Genomic DNA, 16279 nt, shown 5'->3' on the forward strand with positions numbered 1-16279 from the left:
ATCTGTTCAACAATGTCAGACACTCCAAGTGAGCCTTTTTGTAGATTTCTGTTTGCACTTCTGACAGCAGCAGCATCTTTAATAGAGGGCTGGATACAGCCTTTCATGTTGTCATCCAAAGAACATTTCCAGGAAAAGCAGAGATGAGCTGAACAAATACAATGCCATGGAAACATCTCTCCACCCTCTACTGAGTCTCCTCCTCAACTCTGCTGTCATGAGACCCCATATGGAGAATTGCATCCAGCTATAGAAACCTCAGCATAGGAAAGACATAGACATGTTGGAAGGGATCCAGAGGAGGGACACAAAAATGCACATCTATGAAGCCAGGCTGAGACAGTTGGGACTGTTCAGCCTGGAGAACAAACAACTCTGAGGTGAGTTTATTGCAGCCTTCCAGCATCTAAAGAGACTATGAGAAATATGGGGATAAATATTTTAGTAGGGCCTGTTGTAACATGACAAGGGGTGAAGGTTTTAAACTTAAAGAGAATAGATTTAGACTAGATATAAGTAATTTTTTTTTTTCCCACAAGAAAGGTGGTAGAACACTTGAACAAGTTGCACACAAAGTTGGGGAATATTCTGTCCCTGGAAACACTAAAGGCCAGGATGGATGGAGCTCTGAGCAATCTGATCTAGCTGAAGTTGCCACTGCTCATTGCAAGGGGTTTGGAATTATATGACCTTCGAAGGTGCCTTATAACCCACACTATTCTATGATTTTACAACTGACTCTGGCTACACAAACCTCAGCTGTGGTTTTCACCTTTCTCATGGATCCAAGGGATGGAACCAAACCAGAGACCAAATCAGGAGAGGTGGCCACATGCTTGATGTGGTTAATGACACATGGCTATTTTATAACATATTTAAATACCTAATACTGCTGAAACACTGAAAACATTTTTAAGGGTTCTAGGACTCTGCCTTGGGCATTGCATTATTTGCAGGTGTGCAGCTGTGCTATGGCAATTTGGTGGATTATGATCATGAAGTATGAAGGCAGCCTCAAGTCAAGGCAAAGGTCTGCCAGTGGGCTCCTAGGGACAATGGGAATTCCATCAATGCCCACTGGAAGTGTATCAGCATTTTGTACAGACTATCAGATGGTCAATGCCTGGTAGAAGAACCTTGAACCCTGTCTATTTGGGATGAATTTCAACTTGTCATCTCCAGACTGTCTTACAGGTTTCACTCTCTCTTCTGGCTATTTGCTTTCTTCTCCTCCTCTCTGCTGTTAAGACACAGAATGAAATTCATGGTTTTTGGCAGTGTATTGAACCAGAGGGAACATTTTCATTAAACCCGGAACTGAAAACTGTATTATAAACATTGAAATGCTGTAAAGTCAAGTTTTCAAGTCCAGGAGATTTATAAGGTTTTAAGAGTCTTTCACTGACTCTTCATGCTCCTGGAGAAAAGCTTTTAAAATCAACCAGTGAGATATAATTTCTGTGTATTTATGTACATATAGATGCCTGGTTTTGAGTTCTGCCCAAGTCTCCAGCTAGTCTCAGGAATGCTGGGTATAATCCAGCTTGGTTTTCTTTTTCAGAACTTCCAATCAAACAGAATGCAGAATAGCTGTGGCCTTAAGCTATTGTCTATTTGAACACTTGCAAAACTACCACAGGACTTAAGTACAATCTGTGTCTGATAGATTTCTCACTGTGCTCTGAAGCACTGCTGTATCTTTTCTTCCCCTCTTTTTAGGAGTTACAGACTCAGAGTCCTTCTCTAACTGCTAAAATTTTACCTTCTTTCTCCCCACTTTTCTTGGTTCTGTGAGCTATCAATCAGCAAAGAGGAAATACAGTCATAAACATTAGAGCTGACAAAAGCCAGGGGATTCTTGCTTCTCAGAAACAAAAATTTGTTTTTCTAATAAGAGATCTTTTGGATACTGCTTAATTGCTTCTGAAAAATAGATTGCTGTTGACACTGAATGCTCTGATAAAGACAAAATTACTCTGCTGTATGCACTGCTGGTCTGGTTCACTGGCTCTATTGAAATGTGGTTCTTCACTTCTGAAACTCTGCTTTCTAGTTTTCTGTATAATCCTCTGAACATTCTTGTATACAGCCTTAAGTACTTCACAGAGAAACAGTCACTCACTGGGAACTGGTTTTTTTGTTTTTTCTTTGGCATCTGGGGGACACTAAACCTCAAATGAAAGAATACTTGCTACCAAAAAGCAAAAGACCTCATGTTTGCAAAAGAAGATATGTCAATCAAGATCTTTACTTTATCCTTTATTTTGTCCATGAAATATCTGGGCATCTTTCTGAGTCACATGCAGCTGTCTCTGGGAGGTCTAAAAAGACAACATAAAATACCTCACTCAAAACAGATTCTTTAGTTATACTTCCTTGGCTTCTCATTCACTTTCATTTCAGAAAAAAAAAATAATCTTTGAACTGAAAACTTAGTTTCTCATTTCTGTATTCCATAAAAGCTGAATATCTTATGTGAAATGACAGAAAGAACCAGGGCACTAAATTATTCAGAAGCTTGCTGAGAAGATATGGGACTTATCATAATGAAGGTTAAATCCCTGTCCAGGTTGGTATTTGCTAAAAATTGCTTCTATCTGTTTCAGCTGAGGTGAGATGTGCTGGTACTCTCAGTGCAGAGCCTTTGTCTCCAGTTCTCTGTCATATATGTCTGCTCTGTGCAACGCACACAGAGTTTTGTGGTACCTGCTGCAGTCTGAAATGAAGTTGTTTGAGCATCAGCAAGTGCTGGGTATAAGGATGGGTTCTTCCCAGGGCTTGCTGGCATAGCAAGACTCTTCCCAGCACCCAAGCTGCCTTCAAAGGAGAAAGAAGGCTGCTCAGCACAGGAGTATTTCAGTGTGATGTCCTTGCGTGTGGCTGGAAGAACAGAGGTCAGTTCTCAGCTGGAGTTTGCACAGGGAGCTTGCACATATGCCCAGAGGTGATTCCAGCAGCCAAGGCTGTTTGAATAGAGAGGCAGGTCTGCATTGCAGGTCCCCATGTTGTGCCTGTGCTCCATGCAATGTCTTACCCATGAAGCTGGTAAGACATGGTTAAAAATACCATAAAGATTTAAAAAGCAAAAATAAAAATTCTTGAAAAAATTCTTGAAAATTCTTCTGTCAGAGAAGAAATTCTACCTTCCATTTTTTTGCTTTTCTTTTCTGAGAAGTATGGATAAAAATGACATAGACTGCTTTCTGGGAATGAGGTTCAGTGATCTTCTGGAGGAAAGAGACTGCAAATGGAGGGGTTTGTAAGGAACATGGTGTCTTCTCCATAGGAACACTATTTCCTCACTGCCACCATAACAGAACTTTTAAAAAGAAGTAATGAACCTCAGTGTAATATTTGCTCCACAATTTCTGCATGTAATCCGTTGTATTATAACCCTGCTGCCATAATGTCAGTGAGGTGTTACCCATTGCAAGTAAATATCTTGAAGAGCTTCTTTCAAGTCATATTTGTTGAGGTGAATCATTACTCTTACTTTAGTTTAAATTTACTTTAACTCTGAACTCCAGAAGTTTTATTATTCATCAGTTTACAGCATTGGGGTTTTTTTAAGAAGGATTATTTCTACAAGTATCTTGACTTAAACTGTAACAGCCATAGACAGCTTCACGACAAAAAAGGCTGCACTTTGCAGGTAGCAAAACAACAGGTCTAGTAAACTCCTCTAGAGTAGGTGTTACAATCCAGTCATTAAAATTGTTAGAGAGGTGCCTCTGCCCAAATTAAGGTGGAAATGAGACCATATGCTGAAGTCAATAGCATGGATTTTGTTCACCAGTAAATGTGAGGGAGGGAAAGAGAGAAAAAGAAATAGAGGGAGAGAAAGTGAGAGACAGATCCAGAGACACAGTGGATCCTGATGGTGTCCCATTGATCCTCTTCTCATCTTCTTGGTGGTGAGGGTTTCCCAAAACACAGAATCCAATGGATTAATATATCTTTTGCCCAGGTACCCCCCAGGAAGATGGCAAGTCTGACATAGTTTCTTGCAATAGACTCTGGATCTGTTGCATTACTTAGATCCTGTACAGTCCTGTGGTGAAAAACCTCAGGAATCAGTCTGGGGGCCACTTCAGGAGTCTTTGATGGATTACAACACCCCCTCAGGTGCCCCTCATGTGAGCAGCCCATGGATGTGTCCTTCCCAGGGTGGGAGGTTCTACAGCTGAGCCAGTTTGTGTAAGGGAGGATGGGTTTCATTCTGACCAGAGTTATGACAACCCAAAACTCTCCTCCCCGTCGGTAGAGTGTGCACAAACCTGGCCTCAGCAGATGCGTCTGTGGGCTATGGCCTCGCCCACCCCAAACCCGGCCTGAACTGATTTTCAAGGCAGCTGCTAGGTTTGCCTTTCTTATGGATACGTTGTTCTCCCTCAGTCCTGTTTACTTCTTCCTAAGCCTGAGATAATTGGATACAAGTGTCACCTTTATTTTGTCTCAAGTTCCCTGAGGCAGCTGAAGTCAGTCAGGAAGCATCTTCAGGGAGGGTTAGATGGTCACAACTTCTTTATACAATTTTCCCATAACAAATAAAAAGTCCTTCACGACAGTGTTTAAGCCACTAACCATAACATTTCAGTCTCCCACAGTAGATTGGGAAAACAAAGACTGAGTTATTCCATCAATTCTCAGCTGGGATACAAGCCAGCATTAATAGAGGTGCTACTGGAATAAGGAAGAAGTTTGTGTACCCTGTATACAATCTTAATATACTGGGTGCAATTCCACTTCCGTAAATATAATGCTATTATAAAATGCTGTACTTAGAAATGAAAGTGGTATCTGATTGCTGACAATGTAAATTAATTTTGTTAGTAGTAATTTGCTGAATATCAGTTGGAAAACAACCCAGATTTCAAAACTAAGGTACCTATTGCAACCTTACCAGGTCAGTAGTACACATCTCACTGAACAATTCAAGTCTGAAAGGATTTGAGTGCTCCTGAAGGCAAGAGAAACAGTAGGAGCTCAGATGTTCGCAATGCAGGCTGCCTGTTCAGAGGTCTAACTTCTGACATCCATTTTTAAAGATCTTTATACAATGGCTTATACAATGAGTGCTCTGCAAAGCCTCTCTTATAGGGAAGTCACACAGGGTGAATGTGAAAATATTACAGTATTGGAAGAACAACTTCTTAAATCTCTGGGTTTGTCTGCAGGGGAAGGGAGAGGGGGTAGAATAGTCTCCTTTCACAGCATTGTGGCATAAATCTGCCTAACCCTCATCTTTACTAACAGCTGCAGAAGTAAAGAGAAGCTGAAAGTATCTCGTGCACTTGCAAGGAAATTTCAACTGGACCTTGTATTGTAGACTTAAGATTTGCCCAAGTTAAAAACCATTTAACCCTGTGGCTGCTCTCTCACAAAGCTGTGTACCAGGTGCTTCAGAGATTGGTGGCACCGCTGGAATTTCTTCTGTCTTATGGAACCTTCTTCCTAATAGCTGTCAGTCAGTATCTAAATTATAGAATATACCATTGAGGATCATTTTGGGGAGGAGTGTTTAGTTATAACTACAGATGTTTTTACAGTCCACATAGATGAGACTTTGGCCTCTTTTCTGTTTCAATGAATTCCATATGTTAATTACACTGTGTGCTAAAGTTGGAAGTACAAAAAATTATGTTGTATTTTCTTGGAAAAAGCTCTTCGAAGGCCTTTACTCAGGTCTTCAGACATACTCTGAAAAATGCATTCCAGTGGGAAATGTCATGTCTTTTGAACTATCTGTTGGAAGTGAAAAAAAAAAAAAACCCACCCAATAACAACTGGCAAAACAAAAACGACAAAAAGACTCCCAACAAAATACACAACCCAAACAAACCCACTGCAACAAAAATATAGTTCCCATTGCATATGGGTTTGAATCCCAACTGCAAAGCTGAATTGTGCAAACTCAGTGAGATATGCTGGAATCCACATGCTACAGTCTGGCTTCTGGATTGGGTGCACCAAGTCAGACGGTGCTTGTCAAGGAAAGGCTGGTGAAGCCAGATGGGCGTGATGGACCTCCTGAGGGGAGGGTTTGCAAGCTGAAGAGAGGGGACAGGCACACAAGAGGTCTCAGCCCAGAATCTAAGTCTGTTCCAGAATTTCTGGGTTCTTGAAACCATGCTTGCAAGTGTTCAGTCTGTTTGAGAACAAAACTTGAACACTCTTAATATGGCTAACTCTACAAAATTCTGTTCCTTGAGCATTGATACCACTGCTTTCATTTCTGGTGTGCAGGATTTTGCATAGTGAAAACAGGGATTTTGGTATTGAAATTTCTTGTAATTGTCTATAGCTAATTTTAGCAAAAAAGGGATTTTATAAACTTGTACTGAGAAATATTAAGAAACAGATTTTTTTTCCCCTACTTTTATGCTTCTTTTTTCCCCACACAGTTTTGTACTGCTGAATCTTTTGTTATTACAATTCTGGATCTAATAAAAATCCCTAAAACCAGAAGTGAAAAACCAAAACCAGACCAAAACAAACCAACCAACCAAAAAAACCCAAAAACCAAACAACAACAACCCACCAAAACTACCAAAACAAAAAACCCAAAAAAAAAAAGAAAAAAAAACAACCCAAAAAAAACCCAAAACAAAAACAAACATCACTCATCAGATAAAGCAAAGGAAAAAATTTGATTTACAATCTGGTTCTACAGGAGGCCTCACTCCTCCTATATGTGAAATCAGTTATTCAAATAACTTGCTGACAATTTATATAATTATTTCTAATTCTTCTTGATTAGAGTCCTAGAATTATGTGATTACATCTGAATATATGCATCATAAATGTAGGAGGTACAGCCTAGAGAAGGAGGAAATGCAATTTTATTTTTCAATTTATTCATTTTTACTAGCTAAAAGGACTCAGGAAGTTTCATTTTCATGATGCTAAGCAGAGCTTCACTGAACTCATCTTTAATACATTTCTTTTTGGTAAGTTAAGTAGTAGAACCTCTTCAGTTATGCAGGCAAAACTCACTGTGTTTTTTTAATATTTAGGAAAGCTAAAAAAACCCTTAGAGTTGCATGATTGACATGCAAGTCATGTGTGTGCGTATGTATTCTTTCAACAAAATCAAGTCTTAGTGCTAAGTAGGTTATTCCTAGGAGACTACAACCATTGGAAAAGCAGCAGTTAGTTCAAAGTTAACATGTTAATTCCTCTCATGATAGAAATTTAAACTTTGTGTTTCCTTCTACTGCAAAATCAACTGTGTTCTTGAGATTGTTTGGCATTTTACAATTACAATGGTACTTTGAAGGTTTCAATATGTATTAGATAGGCATTTCAATTTCCATTTTTTTTCTTTTTTACATCTTTATTAAAAGCTGTGGCAAAGCTACTGGGTCATATTCTCCTACAGCAGAGAGTAGTGTAGGCTAGGATTAATTGCTTAAGTCAAATAATTCTGCAAGCAAAGTACAAAACTGATTGCAAAATCTTCGGTTAAGACCATTTTTATTAAAACTGTGCATTGATTTTAAGGGTGTTGTGTCTAAGATTGTATCGTCCTATGTGAGAGAATGCTAGAGCAAAACAAAATAGATCCTGTCCCCCAGCAGCTTGCACTATTTGATAAATTTCCACAGCAGCAGGCAGAAATTCACTGCCAATTTAAATCAAGATTAGAAGAATCTCACAACAAATTACTGTTGCAGAAAGATTCTACTGGCTAGATAAGCTTTAGTTAATACTTAAATGACAAATATATTTCTGTTTATTAAATTTTTTTGTATTAATGAAGAAAAGCATTCTGTGCATTTACAAACCTGTAATCACATTTTAATTTACATTCACTTTCATTGTATACATGTCAGGCTGTGCAAATTAAGCCCTTCAGGAAAGAGGTGAAAATAGGTGAGACCTATTGAAATTCCTCTTGCATTCTCTTTCCTCCAGAAGCCTTTCCAAGGTATTCAGCTGGCCCATCACAGAAGTTCATCTGTCTAATCAGAACCCATTAAGTCAAACCATACCACTTGTTTGGAGATGGATACCAGCACTACATGTGCTCTGGTGCTAGAGGATCAGATAATGAACAGCTGAGATATCAACATGATAGAAAACATGTGGCATGACCTCTGGTGGCACAGGAAAGTTTTCAATAGACTTTAAGGCTCATAATGAAACCTCAGCTGAAAGCACCATGTGCAAAGAGGCTTCTTGATAACTTATGCTAACCAAGAAGACAAAGCATCTGTTTCTGAAATTTCTGATCCTCTTAAAGTTACTGAAGAGCCTTAGGCACAGATTTTAAAACCTGATATGGAGATACCACACCAGGCTCTCCTGTGAGAGAGCCATTGAACAGACACTTGATAACACCTGACCATCTAACACCTACTTCCCCAGTGGAGGAAGCCTGAAGGTTGGCTTTGCTTTTACTTAGGATCTTCAAGGCTGAGCCTATCTGCCATGGTTGCTGCCATGCAAAAGGCATCACCTAAGGTCCATGTTCTACTTCTGTGTCTCTGAAATGGCTCGTCCCTCATGTCTGCCAGGACAGATTGCAGGGACTGCAGTTGTACCTGGACACTTTCAGCAGACCTGAAAGCAAGACCATGTTCTCATTCTCTTCCTTGACAGCTGCACCCTGCACCTCATGGTCTACAGCCAGAGGCACACACTCTGCATGAAGGGCATGAAGATACTGAAAGGTACAGAAAGACTTGCGCACACCTTTCCCTCACACATTCCCAAGCTATGAGCCAGCTCTAGGGATTCAATAACCCTGCAAAGAGTTATTCACATAACCTGCAAAGAGGTCCTGTCTGTATCTATCTATGCAGACAAGCTGGGACTGCCCATGACCTTGCTCTTGATACATTAAACAAGCACTTCCATCACAGTCATTCTGCTGCTTCTAATTCAATTCACTGCTTGAGCATAAATTTTTCAGGACTAATTACATCTAATCATGTGTGACTTAGATGTGTGAACAAACTAAAGGTTCAGCAGCAAGGCATGAGATGAATGAGAATTTGGTTGGCAAGGTGTCATGGCCTAACCCTGGCAGGGAGCTAAATATCCCACAGCCATTCATTCACACCCATCTCCAGTGGATGAGGGAGTGAATTAGAAGAGTAAGAGCGTGAAAAAATCTTACTTCAAGATAAAGATGGTATAACAGTTAAGCGTGAACAAACCATCAAACCAACCAACCAACCACAGCACACAAACCGTCCCCCCCCTTCTCCTCCCAAAGAAATAACAGCAACCCAACAAAAAAATAAAAGGGAGAGAACAAAACTAAACTAAGAAAAGCAAGTGATGCAAGAAAAAAATCCCAGTTGCTCACCACCAACCAACTGCTGCTCAGCTAGATCCCAAGAAATGGAATAACAACAGCCCAGAACAACCTTCCCCATGCCTCATTTTACTGCTGAGCATGATACCATATGGTTTGGAATATCTCTTTGGTCATTTGGGGTCATCTGTTCCAGCTGTTTCTCCTCTCAACCTCTTCTGCACCCCCACCCACTCACTGGCAGGGCAGTGGGGAAAGAAGAAAAGACCATTACACTGTGCAAGCACTGCTCATCAATAACTAAAACATCAGTAGGTTTGTTTTCATCACAAGTTCAAAACATAGTATCTAGGAACAAAAACAACTCTATCCCAGTTAAAACCAGTATACGAGGACAAAAACCCATGAGCTGCAAGTCAAGAAAGAATAAAATGTAACCAATCCCAAAGAGACAGAGTAAAGCACAGACTGTTTCCAGAAAAGAACACACAGCACTTAGTTTGGAAAGCTAGCAGTGTGAGGGGAAATAATTTTTGTTTTCAGCCAAGGAAAGGACAGGGTGCAAGGGACCATAGCAGCATGAAACTGCCTCACTTCGTGAGGGAGAGCAGCAAGATAAGATGGCTTTTGAGGAAGCAGATTTTGATAGACTCAGGCAACTGAGTAAGAACTCATGGGAGGCAATTAAACTGAAAATGGAGTAGATGGCTGTTTTTGTAAGGAAATGCTCTTAAAAAACAAAACTGCCAACTGTGCCAGAGTGTAGGAGGTATGCAAAGTTTAGAAAAAGGTGTCTGTCTGGTTACTGAGTTCTTCATTGACCCAAGATCACAGGGCACACAGACAAGAGAGAAAAGATTGCTGAGTGCAACTCTAAAAGAGGGAAATAGGGAAAAGAAAGACATGATATGAGATGCCTCTGTCTCTGGTCATAGGATTTCTTATTAGCTTCTGTAGGAACACCAATAATTAGGAGACAAACAGAAAATGTGTAATCCCTTATCAGTGGAGGTGGACTGTGTTTAATGCCTTTTGCTTGCAACTGTTAAATGATTTTTTTTTTTTTTGCTCCCCTTAGTAAAAAGGGTAACTGCAATCAATTGACTAATCATTTCATACCCATGACACAGGGACAAGATGCACCTCAGGGTGTATTACAGCTGCAGCAAGGGCAGAGCTCTGTGAAGCCATTAAATGGATGAGCTTCTAGGGGGCTGGGAAAGGCAGGAACACTGCTGAACCTGCGTGAGAAGTCAGCGAAGAGCCAGGCAAATCCCAGCCTTCAGGTCTCAGAAAGATCCAGCAACAAAATAAGCTTTCTGGAAGCACTTAGAAGAAAACCAGATGTATCAACAGTCATGGTTTTACTGAGATTACTTGGGAATAAGCATCCCAAGACAGTTTGCTAGAAAACAGGTTGAGCTACAATTACCCCTGAATATGAGGCAGGAATTGCATGGTTTTGAAAAGCAAAGTAGACAAACATCAACCCTCAGCAGGAAAATAGCCTACCCACAAGGATGTTGCTATCTTGTTGCAAAGGTTTCATACCTTCTTGGTGATTACTCACAGACAGCTCCTTGCATCACTGACTCCTTCTTCTCCTCCTCCTCTGTACAGCAAAAAAACTCCATCTTACAACTCAATTAGCCAACCTACTCTTTTACAATACCACTCCTAATTGGATCTAGCTGTGGCCTATTAAGGGCAGGCTTGTTCTTAATTCTTGATAATTAGCACAGCTGTAACTTCTTAAGGGTAAGAGTACCTTCACCACTATCTTTATTCTCCTACATTCTATCTATCCACACAAGGAAAGGAGTTGTCTGCTTCTCTCAGCTATGGGATGGTCAGTTCTGGGTTTCTGTGACCAATTTTTGGTGCTGCAAACACCAAATAAAATTATTGGAGAAGTGGGAAAGATATGGATTATGAGGAAAGATCAAATGAATTGGGGTTGTTTAGTCTGCACAGAGGAGGCTGGTGTGTAGGTATGAGACTGAAGAGAGGTGACTGCCAAAAGGAAAAGAAGCTGAGCTCTGCCTTGGGAAGAAGCTGAACTCTGCCTTCCCTTGGGTGGAAAGTCATGGGCTTGCACTGCTCCTCGGAAGCTGAGAGCTGTCAGGACCCTTAAAGGCTGGTAAGATCCTGTCCACTGCCCTGGCCATCTTTCAGCTCTGTGTCCTCCAATTCTCTGCAAGAACTGCAATCCAAAAGACCTTGCAGACAAACAGCCCCATGGTAGCAGTATGAGTGGGTTTGGGTGGGCTGGACGAGAAAAAAGAGCATTTCACCTTCAGGACTCCCTAATGGCATTGCAACCACTTGAGGATGAGCTGTGTTTAATAACTTCAGAGACAAGCTGAAAAGACTTGCAGGGTTTTTTGGTACAGCTGCTTGGAAGCATTAGCAAACACCAGTGTCACTGAGGCAATGGAACACAAGCAACCAGCCCTGCATCTCCAGCCAAAGACCCTGTGCCCCACAGCTCCTCTGCCTGGCAGAGGGGCTTGGAGCTGAGATGTTACTGAACTCCCCAGAGCTTTGCAGCTTTTTTTCCAATTGCAGCAGTGTCTCTGAGCAGCTTCCAAATGAAAACCACACTTGCATAAATCTCTCTAAAGACCTTGCCACTGCTTTTCTCATTTGTCATGAATATGGTGCTGAGGCTGAGACAGGAGATGGGAAAAGCAAATGGACATTTGTAATTTGTCAGAAATATCTATGCAGATGAATCAACTGCTATACAAGGGTCCCCATGGAAATAGGCCCTTGTCGTGATGTGCTAGTGCCAAATTTTTGTTCTGATTATCAAATTTCAGCCTTGTCAAATCATCTCAACCAGCGAAGTCACATATTTAGCAGACAGCAAGATCAGTTCCGTGCATGAAAGGCTGGATCTCCGCACTGCAGATGGATGGAGCAGCCACAGAACGAGGCCCCTTCTGCAGCAGAGACATCAGTGCACAGAAACTGACATCCAGCTGTCATTCAAGTGGCTAAAGCCTCTAAAATGTTGAGATAAACAAAATGGGAAAGGTTTTTTTGGGTGAGCCAAATGCAGCTCTGAGCAGTTGTGGCTCAATGAAAGTCTGCAGCAGCAGCCGTATGGGATGAATCCACCTCAGGAGATAGGTATGAAATAGATCTAAATTGAAAAGATAGCTCAGGTCCTGGTAAAAAGCCAGCTTTACCATCCTGGCTCCAGTGTGGCTGGTTTCCAAAAATCCCATGTGCATTTTAGAGGAGTCATTTTCTTCTATACTGTCCCTACTTTACGAGCTCTGAAAGGATTTAACTTACATAAAATACAGTTTCAGCAAAGGTATGCTGTGAAGATAAGACCAGAATGCAGAGCAGGGTAATTGTCAATCAGGCATCATCTTTCCATGTGCCTTTGACACATGGCAGTACCTTTCCATTTCAGTATGCAAAGTTTCTTTGGTCAGACTGCTGAGCTGAATAAAACACATATACCACCCTCAAAGCTGAGAAGAAACATTGCCCATTTTACAAGTGGTTAAACTAAGCCTGGAGGACTCTTGGCTTTCAGAGACAGGGACTAACCATCTTTAATAGGTCCTTTCCATCTCTGGCTTTTCTGAAGCTGTGAGTCTTTGAAGACTGTGACTGACAGGCTCATTAACACTGAACAGCCTCAAATGCACACTGAATAACTCAGAGAGCTAATTAGAGGAACACTGGGATAAAGAGAGCATGACAATAAAATATTTCTGACGTTAATTAGTGGAAGGAAAAATGAGAGGCTGAACTTCCCAAAAGAAATGTGAATTAAGAGTGACTAATCCTGCAGAATGCCAAGTATTCAGGGCGGCTCCAAGGCACACTCCCAAGGGAGCCATTGTAGCAGGGCACCAAATAGGGATGTTGGGGTCTGCACATGGCAGAGGGATATGTCCCAGAGAGATACCTGGTGAAAGAATGGGAGAATAGCTTGTGGAAAAAACTGTCTGAAAGAAGAAGTGATTCCTTTCCATCTGTCTCCAACCTGATACACAGGCTTTAAGTCATGCAGGCTTATGAGAAATGCAAAACAATAGGGAAGGAAGTGAAGTTAGGCCCAATATAAGCAAAACTTAGGATAGGAGTAAGGAAGTACTGAAAATAGAGAGCAGCTGAGGGGCCAGAGTGGTATTGACATGTGTTGCTGTGCATCTAAACCGTTTTCCACATTGTTTAAAATACACTCATGTTTCTTTTCTGTTTCTGTCTCTCTCTAATTGTTTGCAGTTGGATATCTCCAGGACACACTTTTTCCCAGGTGTGCTCTTACAGTTTCACACTCTCATCTTACTTTCTGTGAGCCTTGATAGCAGTGGCTCTGGCCCCTACAAGGTTCAGGGTCAAGTGTAGCCCCCAAGGGGAAAGCATCAGTGTCTGGCTCCACCCCAGCCTTCATCCAGTCCAGGCTGTCTGTGCTGATTCTACTCCTCTCTCCACACACATAGACAACCACTTCAAATAGGAACAATATTATCCAAAACTGCTAGCATCAGTCTGGGAGAAAGCAGCACAGGGTGATTGCAACGGCAAAGGTGTCCAAAAATCTCAATGTGGTGGGAGCACAATCCTAACACCCCTGAGAGTGGAGAGTCTCCAAAGAGAAGTGCAAACACACCTGCATACATATTTCCTTTTTTGTATAGAAGAAAAGGAAAGGTTTTAGTTGGATTCCGAGACTAATCCTATAGATGGAAACAGATGTTCAGTAGCAGATGCAATTGCCGTAGAAAGGTGGTACAATTTCACCTTCCATACGTAACACAAAAGAGAAATTATGTGTTTTCCCAACTACTGTTTTTTTTCTCATATCCACTATCTCATTTGATCTCAGCATGACGTGTGTTTTCTTATATTGGGCTTACACTTAAGAACTTTTTTTTTTATGTAAAATTAATGTATGTGTTTTCACTTAAGGTGGTATTAATATCTTCTTTGTGGTGTCCTTGTATTTGCTCAAAGGACAAAGAGATGAATGTCATTCTTCTTTAGTGTGTAAAACATTCAATTTTTCTTAAAATTCACAAGACTGCTATTCTCCATAACAAGTGACTGCAGCATTTGTCATATATATTTTTTTGTTTTTTGCTTATTTCTGATGAAATAGCTTGGAAGAAATCAGATAGAATGATTTGGATAGGGATTAGAGCAGTATGCATAACAGAAAAATCATCCCAAAATGTCACCAGGGAGATTGTGTTGTTTTTCTTCTAAAGGCTTTTATCACCATCATATTCAAGCAGTGTTTTTATATTTAATGGCCAAAGAAAAAGAGTTTTCTCCGTCAAGGTGCAGTGTCTGTGTTGCATAAGACTTTCTGAAAGCACAGGAGATGGTCAGTCAGCCATCAAGGCTATATCAGGAAACCCTGTCCAAAGAATTATGGTCTGCATAAAACTTAAAAGCTGGGGATGTGACAGCCTCCTGATGAAGGTGAATTTCAGCAGGAAAAAAACTGCCACCTCCCAGCAGCTGCAACATGGTTCTTCCTGGCTGGGGTAGCCAGACCCCTCTTGGCAGCTCCAGTCTCTGCCATGCAACATGACAGTTCTTCCTTTCAGGGATATAAGAAGTGACCAAAACTTTGCATTTTTGATTCTGAAAACCAGAAAAAGTCAAGAGCTCAGATGGCAACAAAAACTTGACTTGGGGAATGAGGAGAAGAGATTATAGTATTTTCATTATTTTTTCTGTATTAATTACCTGTTTTGATTGCAAAGAAAATGGCTCTTGCTTTTAATCAGAATTAGGAGTGTGAAAGTCTTAGCACACTATCTCCTGGGGTAGTCACTGCTTTGAAATAATAATAAAGAGATTGTTGATTTTAACAGCGGGCAGAGGATAAAAGTCAGGAAATAATCGTCTGCAGGTGTAATTAGTGCCTATGAAATATCCTTTTGCTTCTTTGTTTTCATAGCCTCTCTGTGGGCAGTGCATGTGGATGAAGAGCTGCATGAGGGTAGGTGCATGCTTGGACCAGGAAGGAGAATGAGAGCCCCACCACCACTAAAAGGCTCCTAGGGCAAATCGTGTCCTAGGAAAAATATAAAAATTTCTAGGAAAAAAATGCCCTAGGAAAAAAAAAAAAAAATTGTGCAGCATCAACACCGAGTGCTGCAGGCACCCAGCAGTTTTGTTTCTCTTAGTGCTGGAAAACAGCACCTGCAGGTCAGCAGAGTTGGCAAATGGCAAACCAGTTTGGTGTTCAGCTGAGGAACCAAAAGGGAAAAGTGATAAAAATCACTTGTTAAGAGAGAGAACTTAGTGAAAGAACAGACTGCAGGATTTTCAAGCACAAACTTCTCCTGACTCCTGCCCAACCCCAGAAGAAGGGACGTTTTTGAGAAGACAAACATTCTTAAGGAAGGCAGGTACACCAATTAATAATTTCTCAGGTACAAGGAGGGCAGCAGCCTCACCACTGTGCACTGTGCAAAGACTCATCCCTGGGCCTGTTCATAAAGAATCAGTACCTTCCCCCAGCAAAACACTGGCAGTACTGAGCACCCCAAATATTTACCTACCTTGGCTTCTTCAGCTCCTGTTATTCCTTTTCTCAAGGAGTGGTTCATACTTCCCTTATTTTCCTTCATTTTTTAGGAAGTTTCCCATCCATTTTTTTGACTACACTGCAATTTTTAAACATGTACGGAGCCGTAAATACCTGCTCTGTTGCTTGAATCATGGGAAAAAACCTCATATCTTCAAATAGTCCTAGAAGCAAATATTGAAAAAGGAAATGCAGAAACATAAACACAGGTTACCATGTCTCCCTCCAAATATGAAAACATGGTGTAAAAAAGGAAGACTAAAAGCTTTGATGTGAGAATTTTGAAACTCTTATCTAGTCTGGAATTTCATTCATTTAGGGAAAACAAACGAACAAATGAACAAACACAAAAGGCAACAGTCTAAGTGCTTAAGCACATAAACTATTGACTCAAATTATTTGGGGTCACTAACATTTTTTTCTCAAGTCTCTACAAATCATTA

The sequence above is a fragment of the Pyrgilauda ruficollis genome, unplaced genomic scaffold (assembly GCF_017590135.1).
Source record: "Pyrgilauda ruficollis isolate IOZ18807 unplaced genomic scaffold, ASM1759013v1 scaffold20, whole genome shotgun sequence".
In the NCBI taxonomy this organism is placed as follows: Eukaryota; Metazoa; Chordata; class Aves; order Passeriformes; family Passeridae; genus Pyrgilauda; species Pyrgilauda ruficollis.